Source organism: Camellia sinensis, chromosome 2, assembly GCF_055761805.1.
Source record: "Camellia sinensis isolate YWXY chromosome 2, ASM5576180v1, whole genome shotgun sequence".
NCBI lineage: Eukaryota > Viridiplantae > Streptophyta > Magnoliopsida > Ericales > Theaceae > Camellia > Camellia sinensis.
Genome location: NC_138962.1, coordinates 218,051,674 through 218,075,891, shown reverse-complemented (window position 1 = coordinate 218,075,891; position 24,218 = coordinate 218,051,674). Strand labels below are relative to the sequence as shown.

The 24,218-nt window shown below is 40.1% G+C and overlaps 1 long non-coding RNA gene across 1 annotated transcript; it reads left to right on the top strand.

Annotated features, from left to right (window-relative positions):
- Positions 1-22,942: 22,942 nt before the first annotated feature.
- LOC145820639 (uncharacterized) lies at positions 22,943-23,680 on the top strand. The gene is made up of 2 exons (XR_014362540.1): positions 22,943-23,152; positions 23,260-23,680. It is a non-coding gene; the product is annotated as an uncharacterized LOC145820639 (long non-coding RNA).
- Positions 23,681-24,218: the final 538 nt, after the last annotated feature.

Genomic DNA, 24,218 nt, shown 5'->3' with positions numbered 1-24,218 from the left:
ATTTAGACTCTTTGGTGATTTATCGATCTCACATTGCACTTTGCGGGATTAGATTCAGAACCGTGACATTTGAGTCCGAACTGTAGTAAGACCAATGAACAAAACGGGATTCCCTCCCGGGACGTTCGGGGACATCTACAGACACCAGCAAACTGACTTCGCAACCACTCAAGCCTGACTAAATTGCCACCAGCAGAAGAAACCTCTTCATGTGCTGCACGTTCAGTAATCCCTAAGCCATAAACAAGTAATGTAACTCCATGATGATCTGTCACATCTGGTACACTGACTGATTTGCCTACAATGGGAAGGCCAAGAATAGTGCCAATATCATCCAGGGTCAAGGTCATCTCACCAACTATCATGTGAAATGTGTTCGTCTCAGGTTGCCATCTCTCAACAAAACTAGAGATTAGAAGCTTGTTGACGAACCGATAAGTGCAACAAGCTAGCTGTGACAGCCCAGACTGCTCAATAATGGCTTTGAATCTGGTGTTGTTCTCTACTGACCACCATGGCCATGCAAGGATCTTGGCAGAGTGATTATGACACTTTAGGGGCCCTCGTTCCTATAACACAAATGATATCTCATTAGAAACTACCATACAACACAAAAAAAAAAAAAAAAAAAAAACTCATATACAAATGAATTTCACTTTTACTGAGGAATGTTTACCTCCTCATGCCAAATAGCTGCAGCCACATCACTATTGAAACTCCACAATATTGATGGATCAGTCGGTCCACCTGGAAAAGCATGAGTAAGGTACTCTTCCTGGACAGTAGGAGAATCATGTAAAGAGGCGTCCTCCACAGCAATGTCAGGCATATCATCACCTTCAACTCGTCTTTGGCTTTGGCTTCTACTTTGATTGGCACTGGGGATATCATATTCTACCGAAACTGGATCACGACCTCGACCACGACCTCGACCTCGTCCTCGCCCACGCCCTTGTCCCCGTTCATGGTCAACATCCAATTCACGACGTCGTCTATTTGAAGCAGTAGGTGGGACACGTTGATATTCAAAATCCATATTCTCTGCAAAAATTAATATACCCAAACAAAATAAAATTAAAAAAAAAATAGTCGATCCTAGTGCATTACTAATGCTCTTATTCCCTAATTCTATCCCTAAACAATGCTATACCATTTTTCAATTCCATGTTAGTACCCATTGAAGCTCAATATGAGATTACCACAAATGTAAAAATAATACACAAAAGAAGGGAGAGAAAGAAAAAGGAAAAAAAAAAAAAACATTGTTCGGAAGTTGAAAACCGAAAATATATATACTGTTCCGAAGTTGAAATCTGAAACAAAAATTTAATTTCGGAAGTTGATTGTTGTTTGAATTTAATGTATTCGGAAGTTGACTGCCGAAATAATCAAAAAGTTTCGGAGACCTACTGTTGAAATAAATCATCAATTTCGGATTCCTACTTCCTAACAAATTCCTTAATTTTGAAAACCCAGTTCCGAACGGTTTGTTTACGATCCGTGGGCCTTCGTTCGTTTTCAAAATGAAAAAAAACAAAACTCTACGTTGCAAATTAAATAGGAATGATGATTCAAAAGTAAACTCACCTAATGAGGATTGAAAATGTGATGGAATGCTTAAATGGGATGCAGCTTCGTGGATGAAATGCTTCAATGTATTTGCACACCTGGGTTGCACATGGTAAGCTTCAATGTATTTGCACACGGTAAGCTTCAATGGGTGTGTATATCCTCAAGGTTGAAGATGTAGCTCAGCTTCAATGGGTGTGTGTATTTGCACCGTTGGGAGAGCTGGGTTTGGGGTCGGGGGTGTGTGTGTGTGTGTATGAGGGTAGATGTGGAATGAACCGCGTGTGTAGTAAGTAAACTAATTAGGAATTAATTTTTTTGGTGTGTGTAGTGAGAAGGATGTGCAAAGAGGGTATTTGGTGTGTGTAAATAGATGCTCCCTAAAGAATTGGACAAACCTTTATTGTAAAAGTTGGCAGAGCTCTCACGTGATAGTTTTCTTTATTTTTTATTTTTATTTTTAACACTACATTGTAATAGTTAGATAATTTTATTATCAATTTCCTACCCCAAAATGGGATAATTTTGTCCATATAAAATAAATATATCACATTTATTGGCTTCTTGAAAAAATTTATTTATACTTTGAGCAGTGCTATATGCCCCGATTTTTCTTCTACTTTTGTTGAATATCTCCATATAAGTGAAGGTAATTAATGCCAATTATTTACTTCTTTGGGCATATGTTAACAAGGGGTAATTTTTATATGCGAATAGAATATATCCATGTGATACTTTTTATTGGTGAAAGGTAGTGGAATAGGAGGCATATTATTGAATGTTTGAGGAATAATAAAAGATATATATATTTGTGATTGATAAAAGAAAATTGTAAGTAATTTTCATACCTTTCTGTGCTATTGTCACTCGCTTTCTCAAATGGAGATATACACAACTTATAACAGCAATGAATAGAACTGGGAATGTGTAAACCAGAATTGTGGGACCTATAGCATAGAGTGTAACCAAACAATGAGTTTTTTTTTTTTTTTTCTTTTCTATTTTTTAAAAATCAAAATCATGTCATGTTAGAACAAATTTCAAAAATTGAAGTAATTTTAAACTTATTTTCTAAAGTCTAACAATTATATTGTTTTATAAAGTCATGTGTTGAAAATACGAGTTTAGACTTGAATGCCATGAAAAAATAATTAATTACAACAGAATAAACTAAGTGGTGGAGTCATAGAAAAGACCCGAACTCCATGAAATAATATGCTACTACTGAAATATAGAATAATTAAAATCATATATAGATCAAAACTGTGTATGAATGGTATAAAATTTCCAAAACAAGAAATTTTTAATGATGCACAAATAAGTATTTCAAAATATGATTTTAATTAACTTATTTTAAAAAAAGTGTTTTCAAAACATACAATTTTGAAGCACAATTTCAAAAATCAATTGTTGCACCTAAAAAACTTGTTTTGAAATAGAGTTCTGCAAAAGACTTTTTAATAAAATTATAACTTAAATTATCAACTACTCACAATATATATATATATATATATATATTTTGTAACTTTTAATAATTAGTTGGTGATAAAAAAAATTAAAATAAATAAAAAAGCATACATAGCCATGGAAGCAAAAGCTTGTGAATGGAAATGATGAAATAATGTTTGAAGTGATGAGCAGAGCACAAATATAAGATGAAATCAAACCTTGGAAACCAAAAGTTGAATTGGTGTTAACAAGAATTTTCCCAAACCATGTCTTGTACAAGTGAGTCCCTGTCATTGCCCACATAATAAGATATCCAACACAGACTGCCATTATTAACATCATTATGGCTTCCCTCGTGATGATTTTTATTCTTCTTCCATGTTCAAGTGAAGGGGCTGATCTCTTCACCACTGCCATTATTAACACAGACTGTGCCATTATTAACATCATTGTACATTCACTTTCTTTTTGAGGGGGGTAAAGTAAGAGCCATATAATTTACCTTTCAATCTTACTACCTAAAACCATGTTTCAGCACTGTCACATAACTATGTTTTCTTTTATAAGGGTTTATTTTTTATACAAAGTAAGAGGCGTCTATGTTTGCTCTTTCAGTGACTTTGAGTTGTTGGACAATTTTTACTGTATTTAAATATATTAAATTATGTTGTGTACCAAACAACAACAAGAATATAAAAAAATAAAGGAAAAGAGAGAATTTGTTTGATTACAAAAATCAAACTAGAAATAAATAAATAAAAACATATTTTATTTTGTTACAAAAACAAAATTAAAATCAGATTTCAATAAACAAATAAACAAAAAATAAATTAAACAACTTACTTGATTAATTGTTTGAATAATAATTCTGATCAAGTCCAGTGTTTGACACTGTGTCCTTAAGACAGATTCGTCCTCTTCTCAGTGCTTTCAGAATGTGGACGTCTATCTTTTAAGATGAAATGATCAACTACAAACAATAGCAGCACTACAAATTGTTTGCCTAACGAACACACTAAGGTGTCGTTTGATAACACTTACGTTTTCAGTTTTCTGTTTATATTTACAAAAATTTAAAAAACTCAAATAAAAACTTGTTTGGTAAAATTTTTGATTTATAAATCAGTGGTTTCAGTTTATAAATTTGGCCAAAAAATGAAAACACAAAAAATGTGTTTTCATTTTGAGTTTTCAGTTTTTTTTTTTTTTTTACCAACCAACACTAGCCACCACCCACCACCATTTTCCACTACCGTCTTCCGCCACCACCACCCACCACCCACTACGACCTCCCACCACCACTCACCAGCCACCTGCCACCACCACCCACCACCCGCCACAACCTGCCACCCACTCGCCACCACCACCCACCCCTCGCCACCGCCACCACCCACCACCCACTTGCCATCCACCCGCCACTACCATCCACTGCCCGCCACCACCACCCGCCATCTACCTGCCACCACCATCCACCACCTGCCACCCATCACCACCAGTTACCTGCCACCCACTCGTTACCACCATCCACCCGCCACCGTCACCCACCCACCCATCACCTGCCACCCACCCACCACCACCCGCCATCCGCCACCCACCTGCCACCAACACCCATCACCCGCCACCACCCACCACCCGCTACCGTCACCCATCCACCTACCTACCACCACCACCCGCCATCCGCCACCCACCTACTACTACCACCACCACCCATTACCCGCCACCACCACCCACTCGCTACCACCCACCACCGTCACCCACCCACCCACCACCACCACCCGCCACTTACCTGCCATCCGCCACCCACCTATCACCACCACCCGCCACCACCACCACCACCACCCCCTCACTACCACCCACCACCCGCCACTGTCACCCACCACCGTTACCCACCCACCGACCACCACCATCCACCCGTCACCACCACCCGCCATCTACTTGCCACCACCACTCACCACCCACTTGCCACCACCTGCCACCCACCACCCACCACCACCAGCTACCTGTCATCCACCCGCCATCACCACCCGCCACCACCACCACCACCACCACCACCCACTCGTTACCACCTACCACCCGCCACCGTCACCCACCCACCTACTACCTGCCATCACCCGCCATCCGCCACCCACCTGCCACCAACACCCATCACCCTCCACCACCCACCACCCGCCACCGTCACCTACCCATCATCACCACCCACCTACCACCACCCATCATCCGCCACCCACCTGCCACCACCACCCACTTGCTACCACCCACCACCGTCACCCACCCACCCACCCACCACCACCATCCGCCACCTACCCGCCATCCGCCACCCACCTGCCACCACCACTTGCCACCACCACCACCACCACCCACCCGCCACCGTTACCCACCACCCGCCACTGTTACCCACCCACCTACCACCACCACTTACCTACCACCACCCACTCGTTACCACCTACCACTCGCCACCGCCACTGCCACCCACCCACCTACTACCTGCCATCACCCGCCATCCGCCACCCACCTGCCAACACCCATCACCCGCTACCACCCACCACCCGCCACCGTCACCTACCCACCATCACCACCCACCCACCACCACCCGCCATCCGCCACCCACCTGCCACCACCACCCACTACCCGCCACCACCCCCCACTTGCTACCACCCACCACCGTCACCCACCCACCCACCCACCACCACCATCCGCCACCTACCCGCCATCCGCCACCTACTTGCCACCACCACCACCACCACCACCCACCCGCCACCGTTACCCACCACCCGCCACAGTCACCCGCCACCGTTACCCACCCACCTACCACCACCACCTACCTACCACCTACCATCACCACTTTCCACCACCGTCTTCCGCCGCCACTTGCTACCACTTGCCATTTCTCATTCTTTTTTATATTTTTAAATTTTTTTAAACATTTTATCAATTACCAAACGTGTTTGTAGTTTATGTTTTTCTAAAAATAAAGAAAAAATAAACAAAAACCAGTTTATAAAATTTTTGTAAATATAAACTGAAAACGTAAACGTTACCAAACACACCCTAAGTGTTTATACTCTTTTTCACAAAAATTAAATGCAGCAAAATGAAGAATAAATTTGCAGAGGTGAAGTACGAAATTTCTGAATGTAAAACATCAAATGAGGGCTGTCCTATTTATAGATGTATTGGTGGTTGCAGGTACCTATTTGAACAGGTATGAAACTTGTTTGGTTTTGAATTTAAACAGATAAAAAAAAAGGGGAAGGGCCTTGTTGGCCCAAAAAGATAGGTATTGGGCCAAACAAGCCTAAGCTCACACCTGTGCCCAGGCCCAGCCCAGCCCAGCCCGCCTGACCGGACGGACGGACGCGCGTGTGTGGTGATTTTTGGGTCCAATGGGTCTAGCCCATTTTGCCCATAACCTTCCTCTCTAAAACACTTGGGTACCCCTTGGGGCACACCCCAAGTTCTAATCCATGCCTTATAAACCCATTCAAAAATTCTCATCAAATCAATGTGGGACAAGCCTTATTCAAACCTTTAAAGATTTTCCACCAAAACTCTATTTCCATGGAACATACTTTGGCTTCAATTTCCCATTCACTCGGTAATGGTTTTGAGCAACCAAATATACCACGTGAATCACAACGCGGCATAGAATGCGTTACCACTTTGACGCGCCAACTTTGACGCTCAAGTCCCACCTAAATAATAGACCAAAGTTAGGAAAAAATTTTGGTTTTACCCAGAATTTTCCAACCATTTCCATCATGAGTATCATAGCTTAATTCATCTATCTTACTTCCTATTGTTTCCTCATTTTATATCTTATATTTGTAATTCTATTTGCTCTATTTTCAGTTAGATTATATGCCCTTTTATGTTTGTTGTAGAATCTTCAAATTGAATTTAAATTTCCGTTTGTTTGTTGATTTCTACTACGGTATGAACCTATTGATGGCAATCAAAATGAAAGCTCATTCATCACCTATAGCTGGATTTCAATGTCGTGGGAAAATGCTTGCTGGTGATCATTGTTCATCCCAACTTTTTAGGATGTCGTTTATTCAACCTCAATATTGTGAGCCTACTCTATTTGAATCCTCTGTTACAAGTGAACCAGTGGGTGATTTCACTCAGCTTAAGGATGAAGTCTTTGTACTTCTTTGCCGACTTAACATGCATAAGTCCTCAAACAATTTGCTTCATGATATTCTTTCTCAATCTCCACCTTTGAAATTGCTTATTGATTTTGACAACATTGTCAAAGAAGAGTTCGAGATGGAATATCAACGTCTTTTGGATAAATATCACGATCAAGTTGCTTTTAATGCAAATCAGAGTAGTGCATCGTCTTAACTTTGTAACATTGTTAATACTGTTTATATATAGATGTTTTGTTCTTCTTCCCTATGTGTATAGTGATGTTTTTATGTTATTTGGTGTTATCAACTCTTCTTTTTATTATTTTTTCCTTTTAATTTTTGTTAATGCAATTAGAATGAGTTTCCTATGTTTTACTAGCTGATTTTGTGCACAATAATTATCATGTGTAGGTCCAATCCTATACATATAGATACTTGATTTTGTGATGTTTCTATGTGTCAAGTTCATAATTTTCTACAAAAAACATGTTGACTTTTAAGCTATTTCAGGCTATCTTACACTATTTGTCGCTGACAAGATGATTACCATCACTACTAGAAAAATAACTTTTTGCGTCTATGTTTTTGCGACTGATTATTTAACCGTCACAAAAAATATTATTTGCAACAACAAATCAGCCGAAACAACTATTAGGACTTGTATTTTCAAACAAAAACTTACGACTGATGAATTAAAATATTTTTTTGGTTTATCTGAGCAGAGTGGGATAGAACATCACTTGGAAAGTCAATTACATATTTCAGATCATATTTCTTGCAGCCTCTACTCAGGTCATGCAAGGTATGTTTCATTTTTATTTGCCTTGTTTATTTGTTTACATTTTTATGGAACTTAAATTTATCCATGCCAACAATATTCTTTAATTAGTGTTTTCATTGCAAATACATGCCATTTCAACTCAATTGGCTTTAATGTCAACTCCTTGAAATCAGATATGTGGATCCATCTTCATAGTTGGTGATCTTTTAAAGCCATATTTCAATCAAATCCAAGGCAATCACATCCTTCCTGACAGTGTTCATTCCTGCCTCTTATCCTCTTTTGCCTTCAACTTAGACCAAAATCACTCCTCTGCACTGGTTTAGTAATCGGTCTAAGTGTAATCAAACCATCTCAAACAATTCCTTATTCTCCAATCCATGCCACTTTGAGCTTTCCACCAAATACATTCTTTTCTTATTCTATACAGAAAGAAGTTTCATTTATTTTTCTAACGAGAATTTCAGAGATGGATTTAGATTAGTTATACACCCTGCTTTCAATTTCTCCCATACATTGCATGTTAATAAGATTTTTCCTCTATATTTTTTTGTTAACTTTAGACATGGTGTTTTAAAGGAGAAAGCAATAACATTGAACTAACTTACTAAATGTTGCAGGAGGAGATAGAAAGTTCTCACAGTGCAAAACTTCAAGAGTCAAAAAATTCACTGAATTGGTAAGCTTTATTTCGTCATCATTGATCTGGTTTCTGAGGTCTTCATTAAATCTCAAAGAATCAAGTGGAATCTAAAAAGAAACCTAAGAATTGCAATTCTAGTCTCCTGATATGGGAACTTATGGGCCTCACCATTCTGCAGCAAGGATTTATTATTGTCAATATCTTTGGCTATGTTATATTACTACTATTACTTAAATTGGAGAAAAAAACCCTTCTTTTATTTTGAGATAGCTTTGTTGAGTATGAAATGTGTGCTATAGATTGTTAGAGACTTTCCCTTCTTGCACTCCTATATGACACGCTTGCGCATAATTGGATCTAAACTGTATGCAAGTGATAATAGGATTGAATATTGCTTAACTTGGAGTCGAGTCTGATTTTGCCTTATTCAAGTTCTTGATTAATGGAAGTGTTCATTTACAAAGATTATGCAGCTTTTATTAGCTCATGAATGCCATTTTTAAATCAATCAGTTAGAAAGAAAAGCATTTTTGTCCTTTATGTTGTTTGTCCTGTTGTGCAACTGTCACATATGAATATCTCTTTGGAATACTTCTCTTTTCCCTTATATTTCTGTATGTATTTATGATATTTGTTGTATATGAAGTTTTTGAAGGATATCACTATCCAAAACATCAATATCAAAATGTTCTTAGGAAACTGCTATCCAATTCATCTATTTTAGTTCACATACAGAGCAGATAGTCAATAAAAGCATTAAGAATCCTTTTTTGCATTATCAACATAGGAATCCATGATTTGGTTGATGCGTTGCTGATGTGAGTGTAACGCCCTCAAAATAATAACATTAAACCCAACAATATAGACATGCATTGATATATAAAAGCTCCACATTCTTCTATTCATCAGACTTCCATTACCAAAAGTATTACATGCTAATGACAAAAGCAAATGCCCTAGGGGCTTACAGCTTTCCAAGTTAACACTTAGTTACAACAAAAGAGTACTAACTTATTTACACATTAAGCCCTTGGCTTGAATATACATGTAATACATCAAGAAACTAAACAACAAAAGTCTGCCCGCCTCTATCCTTCCAAGCTACGTCCTTGGAGGTGGCATGCTACCTGTAGCTGAAAATGATATTCCCATATAGGGTGAGCCACAGCCCAGTAGAGATATGCTAAACACATTATGAGCAATGACTAAGACATTAGCAATTGATAAATGTTCAATTTTCATAAACCGATTCATAATCCATTTCCATTTCTTATCAATTTCACAATTTCCATCAATGGCTCAGAACCTGGCCAACCACTTATATGAGACAAAGACTCATATTAAACATTTCCCTTTATACAATAGATAAACACATTGGTTATATCAGCATCTCAACAGATACGCATACAAGCTATATCCACATTCAACAGATACGCATATTAGCTATATCAACACTTCCAATGACAAGCATATGAGCTATGTCAACACTTCTAAAGATAAGCATATGAGCTATATCAACACATTATCTGACAAGCATATGAGCTGTATCAGTGGAGTCTATCCCCTATCTCCTCCCATACAACATCCGGTTTAGAGGTCCATCCCCTATCTTCCCCTAAACCGTGGAGTACATCCCCTATCTCCTCTCACACACACAATGCATATATACACAAAGGTCATATACACAATCAATCAATACATAACGTTAATGTATTCTATCAACCGTCATACTCTATGACATATCCAATTGATTAGTTTTAGTTTGCCTAATCATCATGCATTGTCTACAACAATCAAAACTACCCTCCACCGGTAATTCAAGCAATTATTTCTAAACAGGTAATAAAAGCTCCAACAGATAAAATATCAATGTTTTCAAAAGCGAGCGATTTATAAATCCAACTCCATCCTTTCACAACATAATGAGCCAATTTCATTATTTTCAACTCAATTCCATAAGTTTACAATTTTTCCAAATTAATTATACTAATTAATTTTAAACAACAAATTAGGGCTTTTTCCCCCAACTCTCGATATTAACCCAAAGGTTCCAATATCACCAACCAACAATAATATCATCATTTTGAAATCCAAAATACATATTGTGAGCCCAAAATCATAAAACCCTTTTTACACATTTCGAAACCCTAAGTCCCAAAATTTCCCAAGTTCAACACTCTATCAAAACAACTAAAAATCTAGGTCAAAGACCATAAGAGTGAGTAGGAACCCCTACCTCAAAGGATGACAACCAACGGAGAAGATGATGAAAACGAACTTGCTCCAAATCACGAGTTTCTCGGATCAAAAGATAGCCCTCGACGATCAACAACTCTTTTGTAAAGGCCAAAGGTGAGGAAATCACTCCTACTAGATCAATACCTAGAGAGAAGGTAGAGTTCTAGAGTGAGAAGCTCAACAATGGTGTTTTTGGAAAAGTAAGAGAGAGAAGAAAAGTGAAAAAGTGATTTAAAATGACCCAGCAGATAACTCATATACGCATGACCCGCTCGAGCGGAGAACACAACGCTCGAGCGCCAAGAACAAAATCTGGACACGCTCGAGCGCAATAAGGCCCGCTCGAGCGCCAAGACACAAGAATAAAGTACATCCACTCGAGCGCGAAAACCAGTCCGCTCGAGCGTAGATTTCCCCATCCCAGAACCTTCACCGAAAAGATACTACCCGCTCGAGCCCCAACAAACCCGCTCGAGCGCTACCGCTCGAGCGTAAACAAACCCGCTCGAGCGCAAAAATCACATCTGTAGAAGTTTTGCATGAACACGAAATACTGGAGGTATGCAATTCCCGCTCGAGCACAAGAAAACCCGCTCGAGCGGATAGCCTAAAAACTGAACAACAAGGAATTGAAACCAAGGCCTAACCAACCTGTAACAACCCTGCTCAAAACATCCCAAAACTCAATCAAGTGGAATTAAAGGACGACAACAAGATAGATACCACTACCAACTTCACGGAACCGAGTCCGAAAAACAGCAGAACAGTAAAGGGACAACCGGGATCGCTATAACCTCCCCCCTTAAAGAATTTCGTCCCCAAAATTAAACATAAGTTTTTCAAAAAAGGTTTTCTGCATTCTCAATAATATTACAACAAAATATTAAACAACCCGACCCATTACCGGTCAATTCCATCTCTTTTCAAGAGGCATTTCACAACAAATATTACAAGTGCATTATCAACATGCAATTTTCTTCCATTTCCAACCATTTCCAACATACATGGTTCACAGTTCATATCATAATCAATATGCATGATACAACTCCAATTCGACAATATAGTCAACATTTACAATATCATAATCAACTCCCATATCAAGGTAAGTTCTACAACATACTTTCATTAAACCAAAACATTACCAATGTTTTACAACTTAAGACATATATAAAGCTCTTAAGTCCAACAACATTACATAATCTAAATATCAGATTACTCATCAATAAACAAGTCCGGATATTTCTCGCGGACCTCCAACTCACGTTCCCAAGTGGCTTCCTCCATTCCGTGATGTTTCCACAAAACCTTTACCAAAGGGATGGTCTTGCCACGTAGGACTTGATCCCGCCTACCCAAGACCTGAACCGGTCTCTCCTCATACGAGGCATCCTCATCTACCTCCAAGTCGGTCCAATCCAACACATGGGACGGATCCGGCTCATACTTCCGAAGCATACTAACATGAAAGACGTCATGAACCCCGGACAATTGCGGTGGTAAAGCCAAACGATAAGCAACTTCCCCAATCCTCTCAAGGATTTCAAAGGGACCAATAAACCGAGGGGATAACTTCCCACTCTTCCCGAACCTCATCAAACCTCGCCTAGGTGATATTTTCAAGAAAACATGATCACCTACCTCAAACGCCAAAGGCCTCCTCCTACGGTCGGCATAACTCTTTTGGCGACTCTGGGCTGTAACAAGCCTCCTACGGATAAGCTCAACTTTCTCCGTCGTCTCCCTAACCAACTCCGGACCCAACAGAGGTGCATCACCCACCTCAGCCCAACACACTGGAGACCTACACGGTCGGCCATACAAGGCCTCAAACGGTGCCATACTGATGCTAGACTGGAAACTGTTGTTGTAGGCAAACTCCACTAAGGGCAAGTGCCTCTCCCACGTCGCACTAAAGTCAAGGACACAACCTCGAAGCATATCCTCAAGAATCTGAATAGTACGCTCAGACTGCCCGTCAGTCTGAAGATGATAAGCCGTACTAAAGGTCAACTTAGTGCCCAAGGCACTCTGCAAACTCTGCCACAACCTGGCAGTAAAACGAGGATCTCTATCTGAGACGATCGTCACTGGGACCCCGTGCAATCTCACTATGTCCCGAATATACAAGTTGGCAAGATGATCTACCAAATCTCTCACGCGCATAGGAATGAAGTGCGCCGACTTAGTCAACCGGTCTACAACCACCCAAATGGCATCACTACCCCACTGAGTCCTCGGTAGACCTACAACGAAGTCCATAGTGACATGCTCCCACTTCCACTCAGCAATAGGCAAGGGTTGTAAAAAACCCGCTGGCCTCTAATGCTCGGCCTTCACTTGCTGGCAAGTAAGGCACTTTGATACGAAAACAGCCACATCTCTCTTCATACCCCGCCACCAAAACTGGCGACCCAAATCCCGATACATCTTAGTGCCTCCCGGATGCACTGCAAGGCGTGAATGGTGAAACTCTCGGAGTACTTCCTCTTGGCAAGACTCCGGTACAAACAAACGGTCTCGGTATCTCACACTCTGGTCGGGATACACCGTCAAACCCTTCTCAACTTTTCCACTGGAGATTTTCTCTCGGAAAGACTCCACCTCGAGGTCACCTCTCTGTGCCTCTAACACTCGGGTCACAAGTGTAGGCTGCGCAACAACAGAAAACAAGGCCGCAGCCCCAACAGATTCGCCTAGAAGCAAATCAAATTCGCCAAGCGCACCCAACATCCCCTATTTCCGGATGGCCATACAAGCTACATCACTAATGGATTTCCTACTAAGGGCATTGACCATAACATTGGCCTTTCCCGGGTGATAGTGCAACTCAAAATCATAGTCCTCAATGAACTCCATCCATCTCCTCTGCCTCAAATACAAGTCTCTCTGTGTAAACAGATACTTCAAACTCTTGTGGTCCGAGAACACCTCAAACCTCTCACCATAAAGGTAGTGCCTCCAAATTTTCAAGGCAAAGATCACTGCTGCTAACTCTAGGTCCTGTGTAGGGTAATTCTTCTCGTGAATTTTCAACTGACGTGAGCCATAAGCTACCACTTTCCCCTCTTGCATTAACACACAACCCAAACCCTCTCGCGAGGCATCACAATAGACTGCATAACCCAACCCTCTCTCCGGAATAATCAAGACCGGAGCGGTGGTCAATCTGACCTTTAACTCTTGGAACGACCTTTCACAAGTCTCACTCCATACAAACTTGACCCCTTTCCGCGTCAATCTAGTCAACGGTGAAGCTAACCTGGAGAAATCTCTCACAAACCGACGGTAATACCCAGCTAATCCCAGAAAACTGCGGATCTCAAACACACTCTTAGGCTGTGCCCAATCTTGCACTGCCTCTACCTTGGATGTGTCAACAGACACCCCTTCCCTGGAAACCACATGGCCTAAGAACTTCACCTCTCCTAGCCAGAACTCACACTTCCCAAACTTGGCATACAGCCTATGGGCTCTAAGCAGCTCAAGCACCACTCTCAAGTGTTCCTCATGCTCCTCATCAGAAGGCGAATAGATAAGAATGTCGTCCACGAAAACGACTACAAATCGATCCAAGAATTCCCAGAAGATTCGGTTCATCAAGTCCATAAAGACTGCCGGTGTATTGGTAAGCCCGAATGGCATCACCAGAAACTCATAATGGCCATACCGTGTACGGAATGCCGTCTTAGGAATATCCTCCTCCCTGACCCTCAACTGGTGGTAACCCGATCTCAAGTCTATCTTAGAGAAACAACGGGAACCCTTCAACTGGTCAAACAGATCATCTATATGGGGCATGGGATACTTATTCTTGACTGTAGCCCGATTCAACTTCCGGTAGTCTATACACAATCTCAAGGCACCATCTTTCTTTTTAGCAAAGAGGGCCGATGCTCCCCACGGCGAAACACTAGGGCGAACGAAACCCTTATCTAACAATTCCTGGAGCTGAATCTTCAATTCACTCAACTCGATTGGGGCAAAACGATAAGGTGCCATAGAAATCAGCGCTGTGCCGGGCACTAAATCAATAGAGAACTCTATCTCTCGATGAGGTGGCAAACTAACGAGATCCTTGGGAAAGACATCCGAATACTCACAAACCACCCTCGGCAAAACAATGTGGGTCTCATCACACTCACCACTCAAAAAGCTAGCAAGTAGACTACTAAGCTCACTCCGCCCTTGTGGATCATACATCGGTGGCAACACACTACCAACCCGATCCCCCAAGAAATGGAAACACTCCCCGCTCAAGGTACAAACCGTGACCCTCTGGCGGTAGCAATCAATAACAGCTCGGTATGATGATAGCCAGTCCATACCCAAAATAACATCAAAACCCTTCATGGGCATGACCACAAATGGAAAAGGAAGCCTATGGTCGGCGACCTCTATATCACAACCTCTAACACCTTGTTTCAAGATCAACTCACCACCAATAGGCGATACCACACAAATAGGAGATGCTAACTGTGCCAACTCCAATTCCAGAACAGATGCAAATGCAGCAGATACAAAAGAATGAGATGCTCCCGTGTCATTCAACACACTAGCAACCGAGTTGCAAAACAGAAAAGTACCTCTCACCACTGACGTAGCCGGTACTAGATCCTACGCGGTAACAGCATACACGCGCCCTGTAGGCCCCTGATCCACCTGCTCACCTCTAGGAGCAAAAGACTGCTGCACAGACTGGGATGACGAGGCTCCCGGATTGGCCCTCGAGGCCTGCACAGACTGAGCTGGCTGATAACTCTGCGTCTGCCTAGAACCAGACGCTCCCAAAGTGGCACTCAACTGTGGGCAATACCTCTTCAGGTGCCCAGGCTGACCACACTGATAGCAAGACAAAGGCTGGCCCCTGCCCTGACTCTGGCCCTGAGGTCTAGCTGAAGAAGAAGCAGCTCGTTGACCCCCTCCTTTCTGCGGGCAAATTGAAGACTTGTGACCTAGCTGGCCACATGCAAAACAAGTCAAGCCTCCCTGACTACCTCTCCCAGAGCCCGCACTCGGCACTGGAAAGGTCGATCTAGCCACACCACCCTGAGACTGCTGAGGGTTAGAACCCCTCTGTCTCCTGCCGTCACCCTGACCATCTTGGCCCCTCTTGGAGCCCTTCTGCCCGTCATCCTCCTCCTGCATCATGAGCTCCATATGAGCTGCTGCATCCACCAAACGTCTATACTCCCGGATGAAAGATCCACCAACCCTCAACTTGAGGCCTCGCCTCAACTTCCGCTTAAACTCAAAGCAACGGCGTTCCTCGGACGCCACCAGTTCAAGTACAAACCTGGACAGACTGGTAAAAGTAGCCTCAAACTCGGCCACAGACAAGCCTTGCTGTCTAAGCTGGCAAAACTGCTCTCTCAGCTTCTCCCTCGCAGCTGAAGATAAAAACTTCTCCTGGAAAGCATTCACAAACGCCTCCCATGCACCACCAACACTGCCCTTCTCATACTTCCACCATTGACCCGCGTCTCCCTTCAGTTGGAAGGATGCCAAGGTCACCTTCAAAGCCCCGTCCTCGATACCAAGCATCTCGAACGTCTTCTCCATTTGTTCCAACCACTCGTCAGCATTAAGTGGCTCATTTGGATCCCCAACAAACTCGTCCGGGTTAGACCGGAAGAATTCCCTCTTCAAGAAAGAAGGCCCTGCCTCAGCAACCTAATTCTCAGCTTTGAGAATACCCAAAGCTCCTGCTATCTCTCAGGCCAAGGCGCCCATAGCCTGCTGACCCACTGGCTCGGCCACGTTGGCCTGACCAACTCCCTCCTGCATTGCCGGAACGTCATCCGGTACAGGTACCTCCTGCCTACCATGCCTGCCACGCCTACCACGTCCTCGTCCTGACATCCTAATAAAGGTAACCAAGACTATTAGCACATTCACAAATGTGCCGAAGCTATAACACTCGCGTCCTAATGCGTGGACAACTGTAATTCACTCCACGTAAGCACATAAACACATAAACATTTACGAATTTCATTTCCGGATAATGATAGTCCCGAGGCGTTACTAGAGTTCCGGTTAGAAACAGCATTGATCAAGTGCTTTTCCAACAAGACTCCTGGCAACCCAAGGATCCGATCAACATCCTAGAAACTACATTCCATACCCACATAGTCACATAAGCATGTTATCAATTAAGCACATAGTATATGACACTACATCTAAGTCTCTATCAAGCGAGACAAACCCATTGTGATCCTAATCATTTCCCACGTACCCAAAGTATTCGAACCCGGTACGCTCTGATACCAAGTTGTAATGCCCTCAAAATAATAACATTAAACCCAACAATATAGACATGCATTGATATATAAAAGCTCCACATTCTTCTATTCATCAGAGTTCCATTACCAAAAGTATTACATGTTAACGACAAAAGCAAATGCCCTAGGGGCTTACAGCTTTCCAAGTTAACACTTGGTTTCAACAAAAGAGTACTAACTCATTTACACATTAAGCCCTTGGCTTGAATATACATGTAATACATCAAGAAACTAAACAACAAAAGTCTGCCCGCCTCTAGCCTCCCAAGCTACGTCCTTGGAGGTGGCATGCTACCTGTACCTGAAAATGATATTCCCATATAGGGTGAGCCACAGGCCAGTAGAGATATGCTAAACACAGTATGAGCAATGACTAAGACATTAGCAATTGATAAATGTTCAATTTTCATAAACTGATTCATAATCCATTTCCATTTCTTATCAATTTCACAATTTCCATCAATAGCTCAGAACCTGGCCAACCACTTATATGAGACAAAGACTCATATTAAACATTTCCCTTTATACAATAGATAAACACATTGGTTATATTAGCATCTTAACAGATACGCATACATGCTATATCTACATTCAACAGATACGCATATTAGCTATATCAACACTTCCAATGACAAGCATATGAGCTATGTCAACACTTCCAAAGATAAGCATATGAGCTATATCAACACATTATCTGACAAGCATATGAGCTGTATCAGTGGAGTCTATCCCCTATCTCCTCCCACACAACATCCGGTTTAGAGGTCCATCCCCTATCTTCCCCTAAACCGTGGAGTACATCCCCTATCTCCTCTCACACACACAATGCATATATATACAAAGGTCATATACACAATCAATCAATACATAACGTTAATGTATTCTATCAACCGTCATACTCTATGACATATCCAATTGATTAGTTTTAGTTTGCCTAATCATCATGCACTGTCTACAACAATCAAAACTACCCTCCACCGGTAGTTCAAGCAATTATTTCAAAACAGGTAATAAAAGCTCCAATAGATAAAATATCAATGTTTTCAAAAGCGAGCGATTTATAAATCCAACTCCATCCTTTCACAACATAATGAGCCAATTTCATTATTTTCAACTCAATTCCATAAGTTCACAATTTTCCCAAATTAATTATACCAATTAATTTTAAACGACAAATTAGGGCTTTTTCCCCCAACTCTCGATATTAACCCAAAGGTTCCAATATCACCAACCAACAATAATATCATCATTTTGAAACCCAAAATACATATTGTGAGCCCAAAATCATAAAACCCTTTTTACACATTTCGAAACCCTAAGTCCCAAAATTTCCCAAGTTCAACACTCTATCAAAATAACTAAAAATCTAGGTCAAAGACCATAAGAGTGAGTAGGAACCCCTACCTCAAAGGATGACAACCAACGGAGAAGATGATGAAAACGAACTTGCTCCAAATCACGAGTTTCTCGGATCAAAAGATAGCCCTCGACGATCAACAACTCTTTTGTAAAGGCCAAAGGTGAGGAAATCACTCATACTAGATCAATACCTAGAGAGAAGGTAGAGTTCTAGAGTGAGAAGCTCAACAATGGTGTTTTTGGAAAAGTAAGAGAGAGAAGAAAAGTGAAAAAATAATTTAAAATGACCCAGCAGATAACTCATATACGCATGACCCGCTCGAGCGGAGAACACAATGCTCGAGCGCCAAGAACAAAATCTGGACACGCTCGAGCGCAATAAGGCCCGCTCGAGCGCCAAGACACAAGAATAAAGTACATCCGCTCGAGCGTGAAAACTAGTCCGCTCGAGCGTAGATTTCCTCCTCCTAGAACCTTCACCGAAAAGATACTACCCGCTCAAGCGCCAACAAACCCCCTCGAGCGCTACCGCTCGAGCGTAAACAAACCCGCTCGAGCGCAAAAATCACATCTGCAGAAGTTTTGCAGGAATACGAAATACTGGAGGTATGCAATCCCCGCTCGAGCGGATAGCCTAAAAACTGAACAACAAGGAATTGAAACCAAGGCCTAACCAACCTGTAACAACCCTACTCAAAACATCCCAAAACTCAATCAAGTGGAATTAAAGGACGACAACAAGATAGATACCACTACCAACTTCACGGAACCGAGTCTGGAATACAGCGGAACAGTAAAGGGACAACCGGGATCGCTATAGTGAGCGTATGATTGTTTCTTTTAGTATTAGACATAAGCACCTGACTTCCTTACCCACGGCGATTTTACCCCATATATCTGATCAAAGATGTCTTACTAGTGAAATTGTAAAAAAAACTAAAATCAAAATGTGTACCAGTTAATTTTCCGGCTGTGCTTGTGGTTGAACTAATTTGGGTAGGACGCTGGAGATAAAAACTTAAGTAGGTTTAATTGGAGACACATATGTTAATTAAACAAAGTGTGCTTATTTATGCGTGTATGTTGGGCAGATATCTCCAATTCAGATTCTCATTGGCCTAATAGGGAGAAGATGGGTCATGGACGTTATATCTCAGGAGGATGGCCATTTCTACTTGGAAGACCTCACTGGAGCAGTTGAAATTAATTTGTCTAATGCAATATCCTCTACATGTTTATATTTTTCCCTTTCGAGAGACTTATTGTCTGTTTTGAATGCTTGGATTTGGGCTGCCCTATAATTTCCAAAAGCAAAAGTTCTCATTGTAGGCCTTTTTAAATAATGGAAAATAATGCATGAATGTTGAGATTTTTGCAAATATGTCTTTACGTTTATTGTATATAATATTTGCATATATATATGATTGTAGGTTTTTTTTTTTTTTTGCGACGGTAAGAAAATGGTCGCTAATATATTGCAGGCCTTTTTAAAACTCTTTTGTGACAGCAAAATATCAGTTGCTATAAGTAGGTTAGGCGGTCGCAAATAGTTTGCGACTGTTATTTTGCGGTCGCAAAAAGTATTTGCCACCCCCACATTCGCGACCCTCATTTGCCGTCGCATGGGTCGTCGCAAAAAGTCTTTTGCTACTATTTTTTTATTATTTGCAATGGCTTGTAGCGGTCACAAAAAGTACTTTTTTCAGTAGTTTGGATGAATTTGTCAATCGATTCACAAAATGGCTGGATGACGCAAAGCGTTCAATGGATAAAGAATACCACTCGGTAAAATCATTGAAAGATTTATATCAGGTAATTTGATCTATATGAATTCTACACATGGATTCGTTCTTATTTATTTATGATTCATTAGCAGCTTTCAAATCTCATCTTGTTACAATTGTCACAGATTTTGCAACCTTGGATTCAAAAGAAAATAGAGGAACATGAATGCAGAACCAACTAATATCGCAAATTTTAGTACACATTCAAAGCTTGGAACACTAGATACACAAACCATCAAAAGGTTAGTGCTTTTATTTTTCATTTTCTTCATTTGTTTTTTGGAAAACAAAACAAGGAAAAGTTCAAACCAAGTTAGTATCGTTCTCTGTTTTCTGTTTTCATTTTCCGAAAAACACTTCCTCATCTTCACTATTCTCTCTTTTCATTTGCTATAAAACACTTTCTAATCTTTATTATTCCTGATCAATGCTATAGGGAAGCATATGGAATGAACAAAAAACACACAAAAAATCAGAATATTATACAAAAAAATTTATCTGAGTTTTGTCACTTAATCAATAATTGATTTCCCTCAAAGGCTTACAACCTAATTTGTAGTAAACATTAAAAGGTCACCAGATCACAATACACATCCCAAACAACCCAAAATTACCCAAATTCACTTCCCACAAAAATCACAATTCAAAATGGATTATCTACACCTCAAAATATTTTATTGTTTATTTACTTTGTTTATCTTAAAGCTTTTCAGCTTGGTTTATCCTTGTATGTAACTTGTGGCTATATAAATTTCATTAGTAAAATTTTGCATCAAGGAGACAAACTGACTTTGTAGATATTTTACAGTTAGAAATGTTGTTTTGTCTTGGGGGTAGCAAAAGGAAGATCAGCTACGTCATGGTGATGCTGAAGATCAACTTTTTCCTACTCAACTAAGTGCATGACATGGTCATGAAATAGTATCTGTTACTTGTGGAGCTAATCATACAATTGCATTTTCTGAATCAAGTATGCAAGTGTACAGTTGCGGATGGTAGGGTTTTTTTATTTGTCTATCAGAATGCAGAAAAACTTACTTTGCCTCTATAATGCTTAGGTAAAATTTGAGAACTTTGCTTTTTTGGGAACAACTTTGAACTATAAAAGCTTACTTTCCACTGTTTGGCTTGTCGGCACTTGATCTCAACTTAAGTCCATTTGGGAAGGATTTAAGTGGGTTGAACCATGGGCATAGGCTATTGTGCGAAGCACGATGCCTCGCAATATTAATAGGGACTCACCTTGTTACGCATTTATCTTGTACATGCATTTATCTTGTACATGTTATGTATTTTTTAACAAATGTCATGTAAGGTTGGTCCTCACTTTATGGGGGCCAAGGCAAAGTTTAAAAATGGGGCTTTTATACATAATCAAAAAAATATATATTTATTTAGTTTTTTTGGCTTACACCTATACAAAATTTGCTTGTATATATAAATATTAAAATTATTAATTTTTTACCTATACTGTGCACGAAAATTATTTAAACTATTAGGTGATAAATTTAATTTGAAAATATTATATTAGTGAATAATTCGATTGTAACTTGTTTTTTACAATAATTATAATTTGAAATAGATTTTGGACATTTTCGATGAGTAATGTTATTAATTTATCTAAAAAAATTTTATGAATAAATTGATTGAATGTAAAATTTGATCAATTTTAGCGTAAAAAGTTATTTCTCAATCCAAATATACCTGGTATAGTCGACAATATTTTATAAATAATCTATACATCTAGCAAGTAATCATTTATTATTATTAAATAATTCACCACTTTAATTATTTTATAATAAAAAATCAGTGAAATTTTATTTTTAAACTACTAATATAATAATGTAATGTTTGGTTCACTAAAATGAGATTGAATAGAATGAGGTGGTCATTTTTCATCCTCTTTATAGAATGACTATATCACAATGATGATTTGTATTTGTAATATTTTTTTCATCCTTTTTTCAGTGAATCAAACGTGAAAATAAACATTAAGATAGAATAATTATTTCATTTTAATGAATCAAACCTAACACACTGCAGGAAATGAGGCAATTAACGGCGTTTAATTACCGGCGTTTTATTAAACGTCACGTTTGATAATTTTTAACGACGTTTTGTAACCGTCGTATATTTTTAAAAACCAAAACGGCACCGTTTCTAAGTGAAGGCGTTTAAAAGCGCCTCCGAATGCTGTAGGCACACGCGCCCCTTTATGAAACCCTTATTTTTTAATCTGAGTCCAAAGTGTAAGAGCCATTTCGCGCACATCTCTCTCTTTCTCTCTCTCTCAGCGACGAAGAAGACGGAGGAGATCAATCGGCTGTTCTTGAAGCTTGAATATATAACACTGAGTCTTAGCTTGAATACGCACACATCTGTCTCTCTCTCTCTGTCTCTCTCTCTCTCTCTCTCACTCTCGATCCTTATACGCACACATTTCTTCATCGAAGCTCCATCTGCACCTGCGATTTCGAAGCGATTTCAAAGATTCAGATCGATTTCGAGATTCAGAGCGATTTCGAAGCTCCATCGCCAACGTCATCTGCACCAGCGAGGTAGCGAGCTCCACCGTCTCTCTCTCTCTCTCTCTAGATCTATGAAATCAATGTTTTGAAGGCATTCTTACTTGAACCTCATTTGCAGAGATTCAGAGAGATTCTGACTTGATCCTCATTTACTGGCTGGCTCTTTCCTTTGATTTCTTTATATTGCTTGAAATTGAAACTAGACTTTGCTGGGAGTTCAGGTACAACATGGTTAAACAAGGTCTTGTGAGCCGACAAGTCTTCTCTTTATGGCTGAATCGAGATCCTAATTCAAAGATAGGAGGTGAGATTGTCTTTCGTGGTGTTGATTGGAGGCACTTCAGGGGTGACCACACTTTTGCCCCAATCGCACAAAATGGTTACTGGCAGGTACATGAAAATTTAAAATTTAAGTTGTATATTATTGAAATTATTTAGTCTTCTTCTGCTGAGATAAAAAGAGTTAATGATTGACATTTAACTATAACCTCTTACAGATTGAGGTAGGTGATATTATTATTGCAAGCAATTCAACAGGAACAGGTGTCAGAGAACAAATTTCCTTTCAATGCAGAAAATTACAAATTATATGAAGAAGTTGGAGAAGGTGTCAGCGCCACTGTTCACCGGGCTCTCTGCATTCCTTTGTGTTGACTGGGATTTGGGAATGTATCCTGCTCAAAATTGTCTTTGTTGTACATGAACCTATTTTGATTAATTGAATACGAATCCCTATTCTGCAGTGTAATGATGTGTAATATGGTTGACTATTCCATTGCATCTGCATGTGCAAGCAAATGACTTAACCTATTTTTTCTTTTTATTTTTTGATTGTGTTTGTTGTTTGATTTTGGTTCAGACACAATCATGTAATGTTTATTTAGTCAATATATTGAAGTAGCTGTAAAATTTTATTCATATTATTGTTATTTTTCAGCTTTATTAAAGGTATGTTTTTTAGTTAAATATAACAGATTCAGAACAAATTTTTTTTTTAAAAAAGAGCTATAACGGCGTTTTTTCAAAACGCCACTACAGTGCCAACGGACATTTTTTTAAAATAAAAAAATCTATCACGGCGTTTTAAAAACGTCGCTAAATATTGGATGACGTCATTTTATCATTATTTATCGCATTTAAAAACGCCGCCTATACTAATTTTACGACGTTTTTAAAGCGTCATAAACTTATAGCGACGGCCGCGTCCTCGACGTTTGGTGATAAGCGTCACTAAAGGAATTAGCGGCGTTTTTCATACATATAGCGGCGTTTTTAAAACGCCGCTAAAAGTCATTTTTCCAGCAGTGACATATGAACTAAATCATTCGGGGCCCTACTTTTTACACAAAATTCAGGGGCCCGAGGTGGTCGCCTTGGTGGCCTGGCCTCAAGGCAAGCCCTGATGTTATGTAATTTTTTAGTAGAGTTATAACAATTTTTGGATTAGAAAATGTTG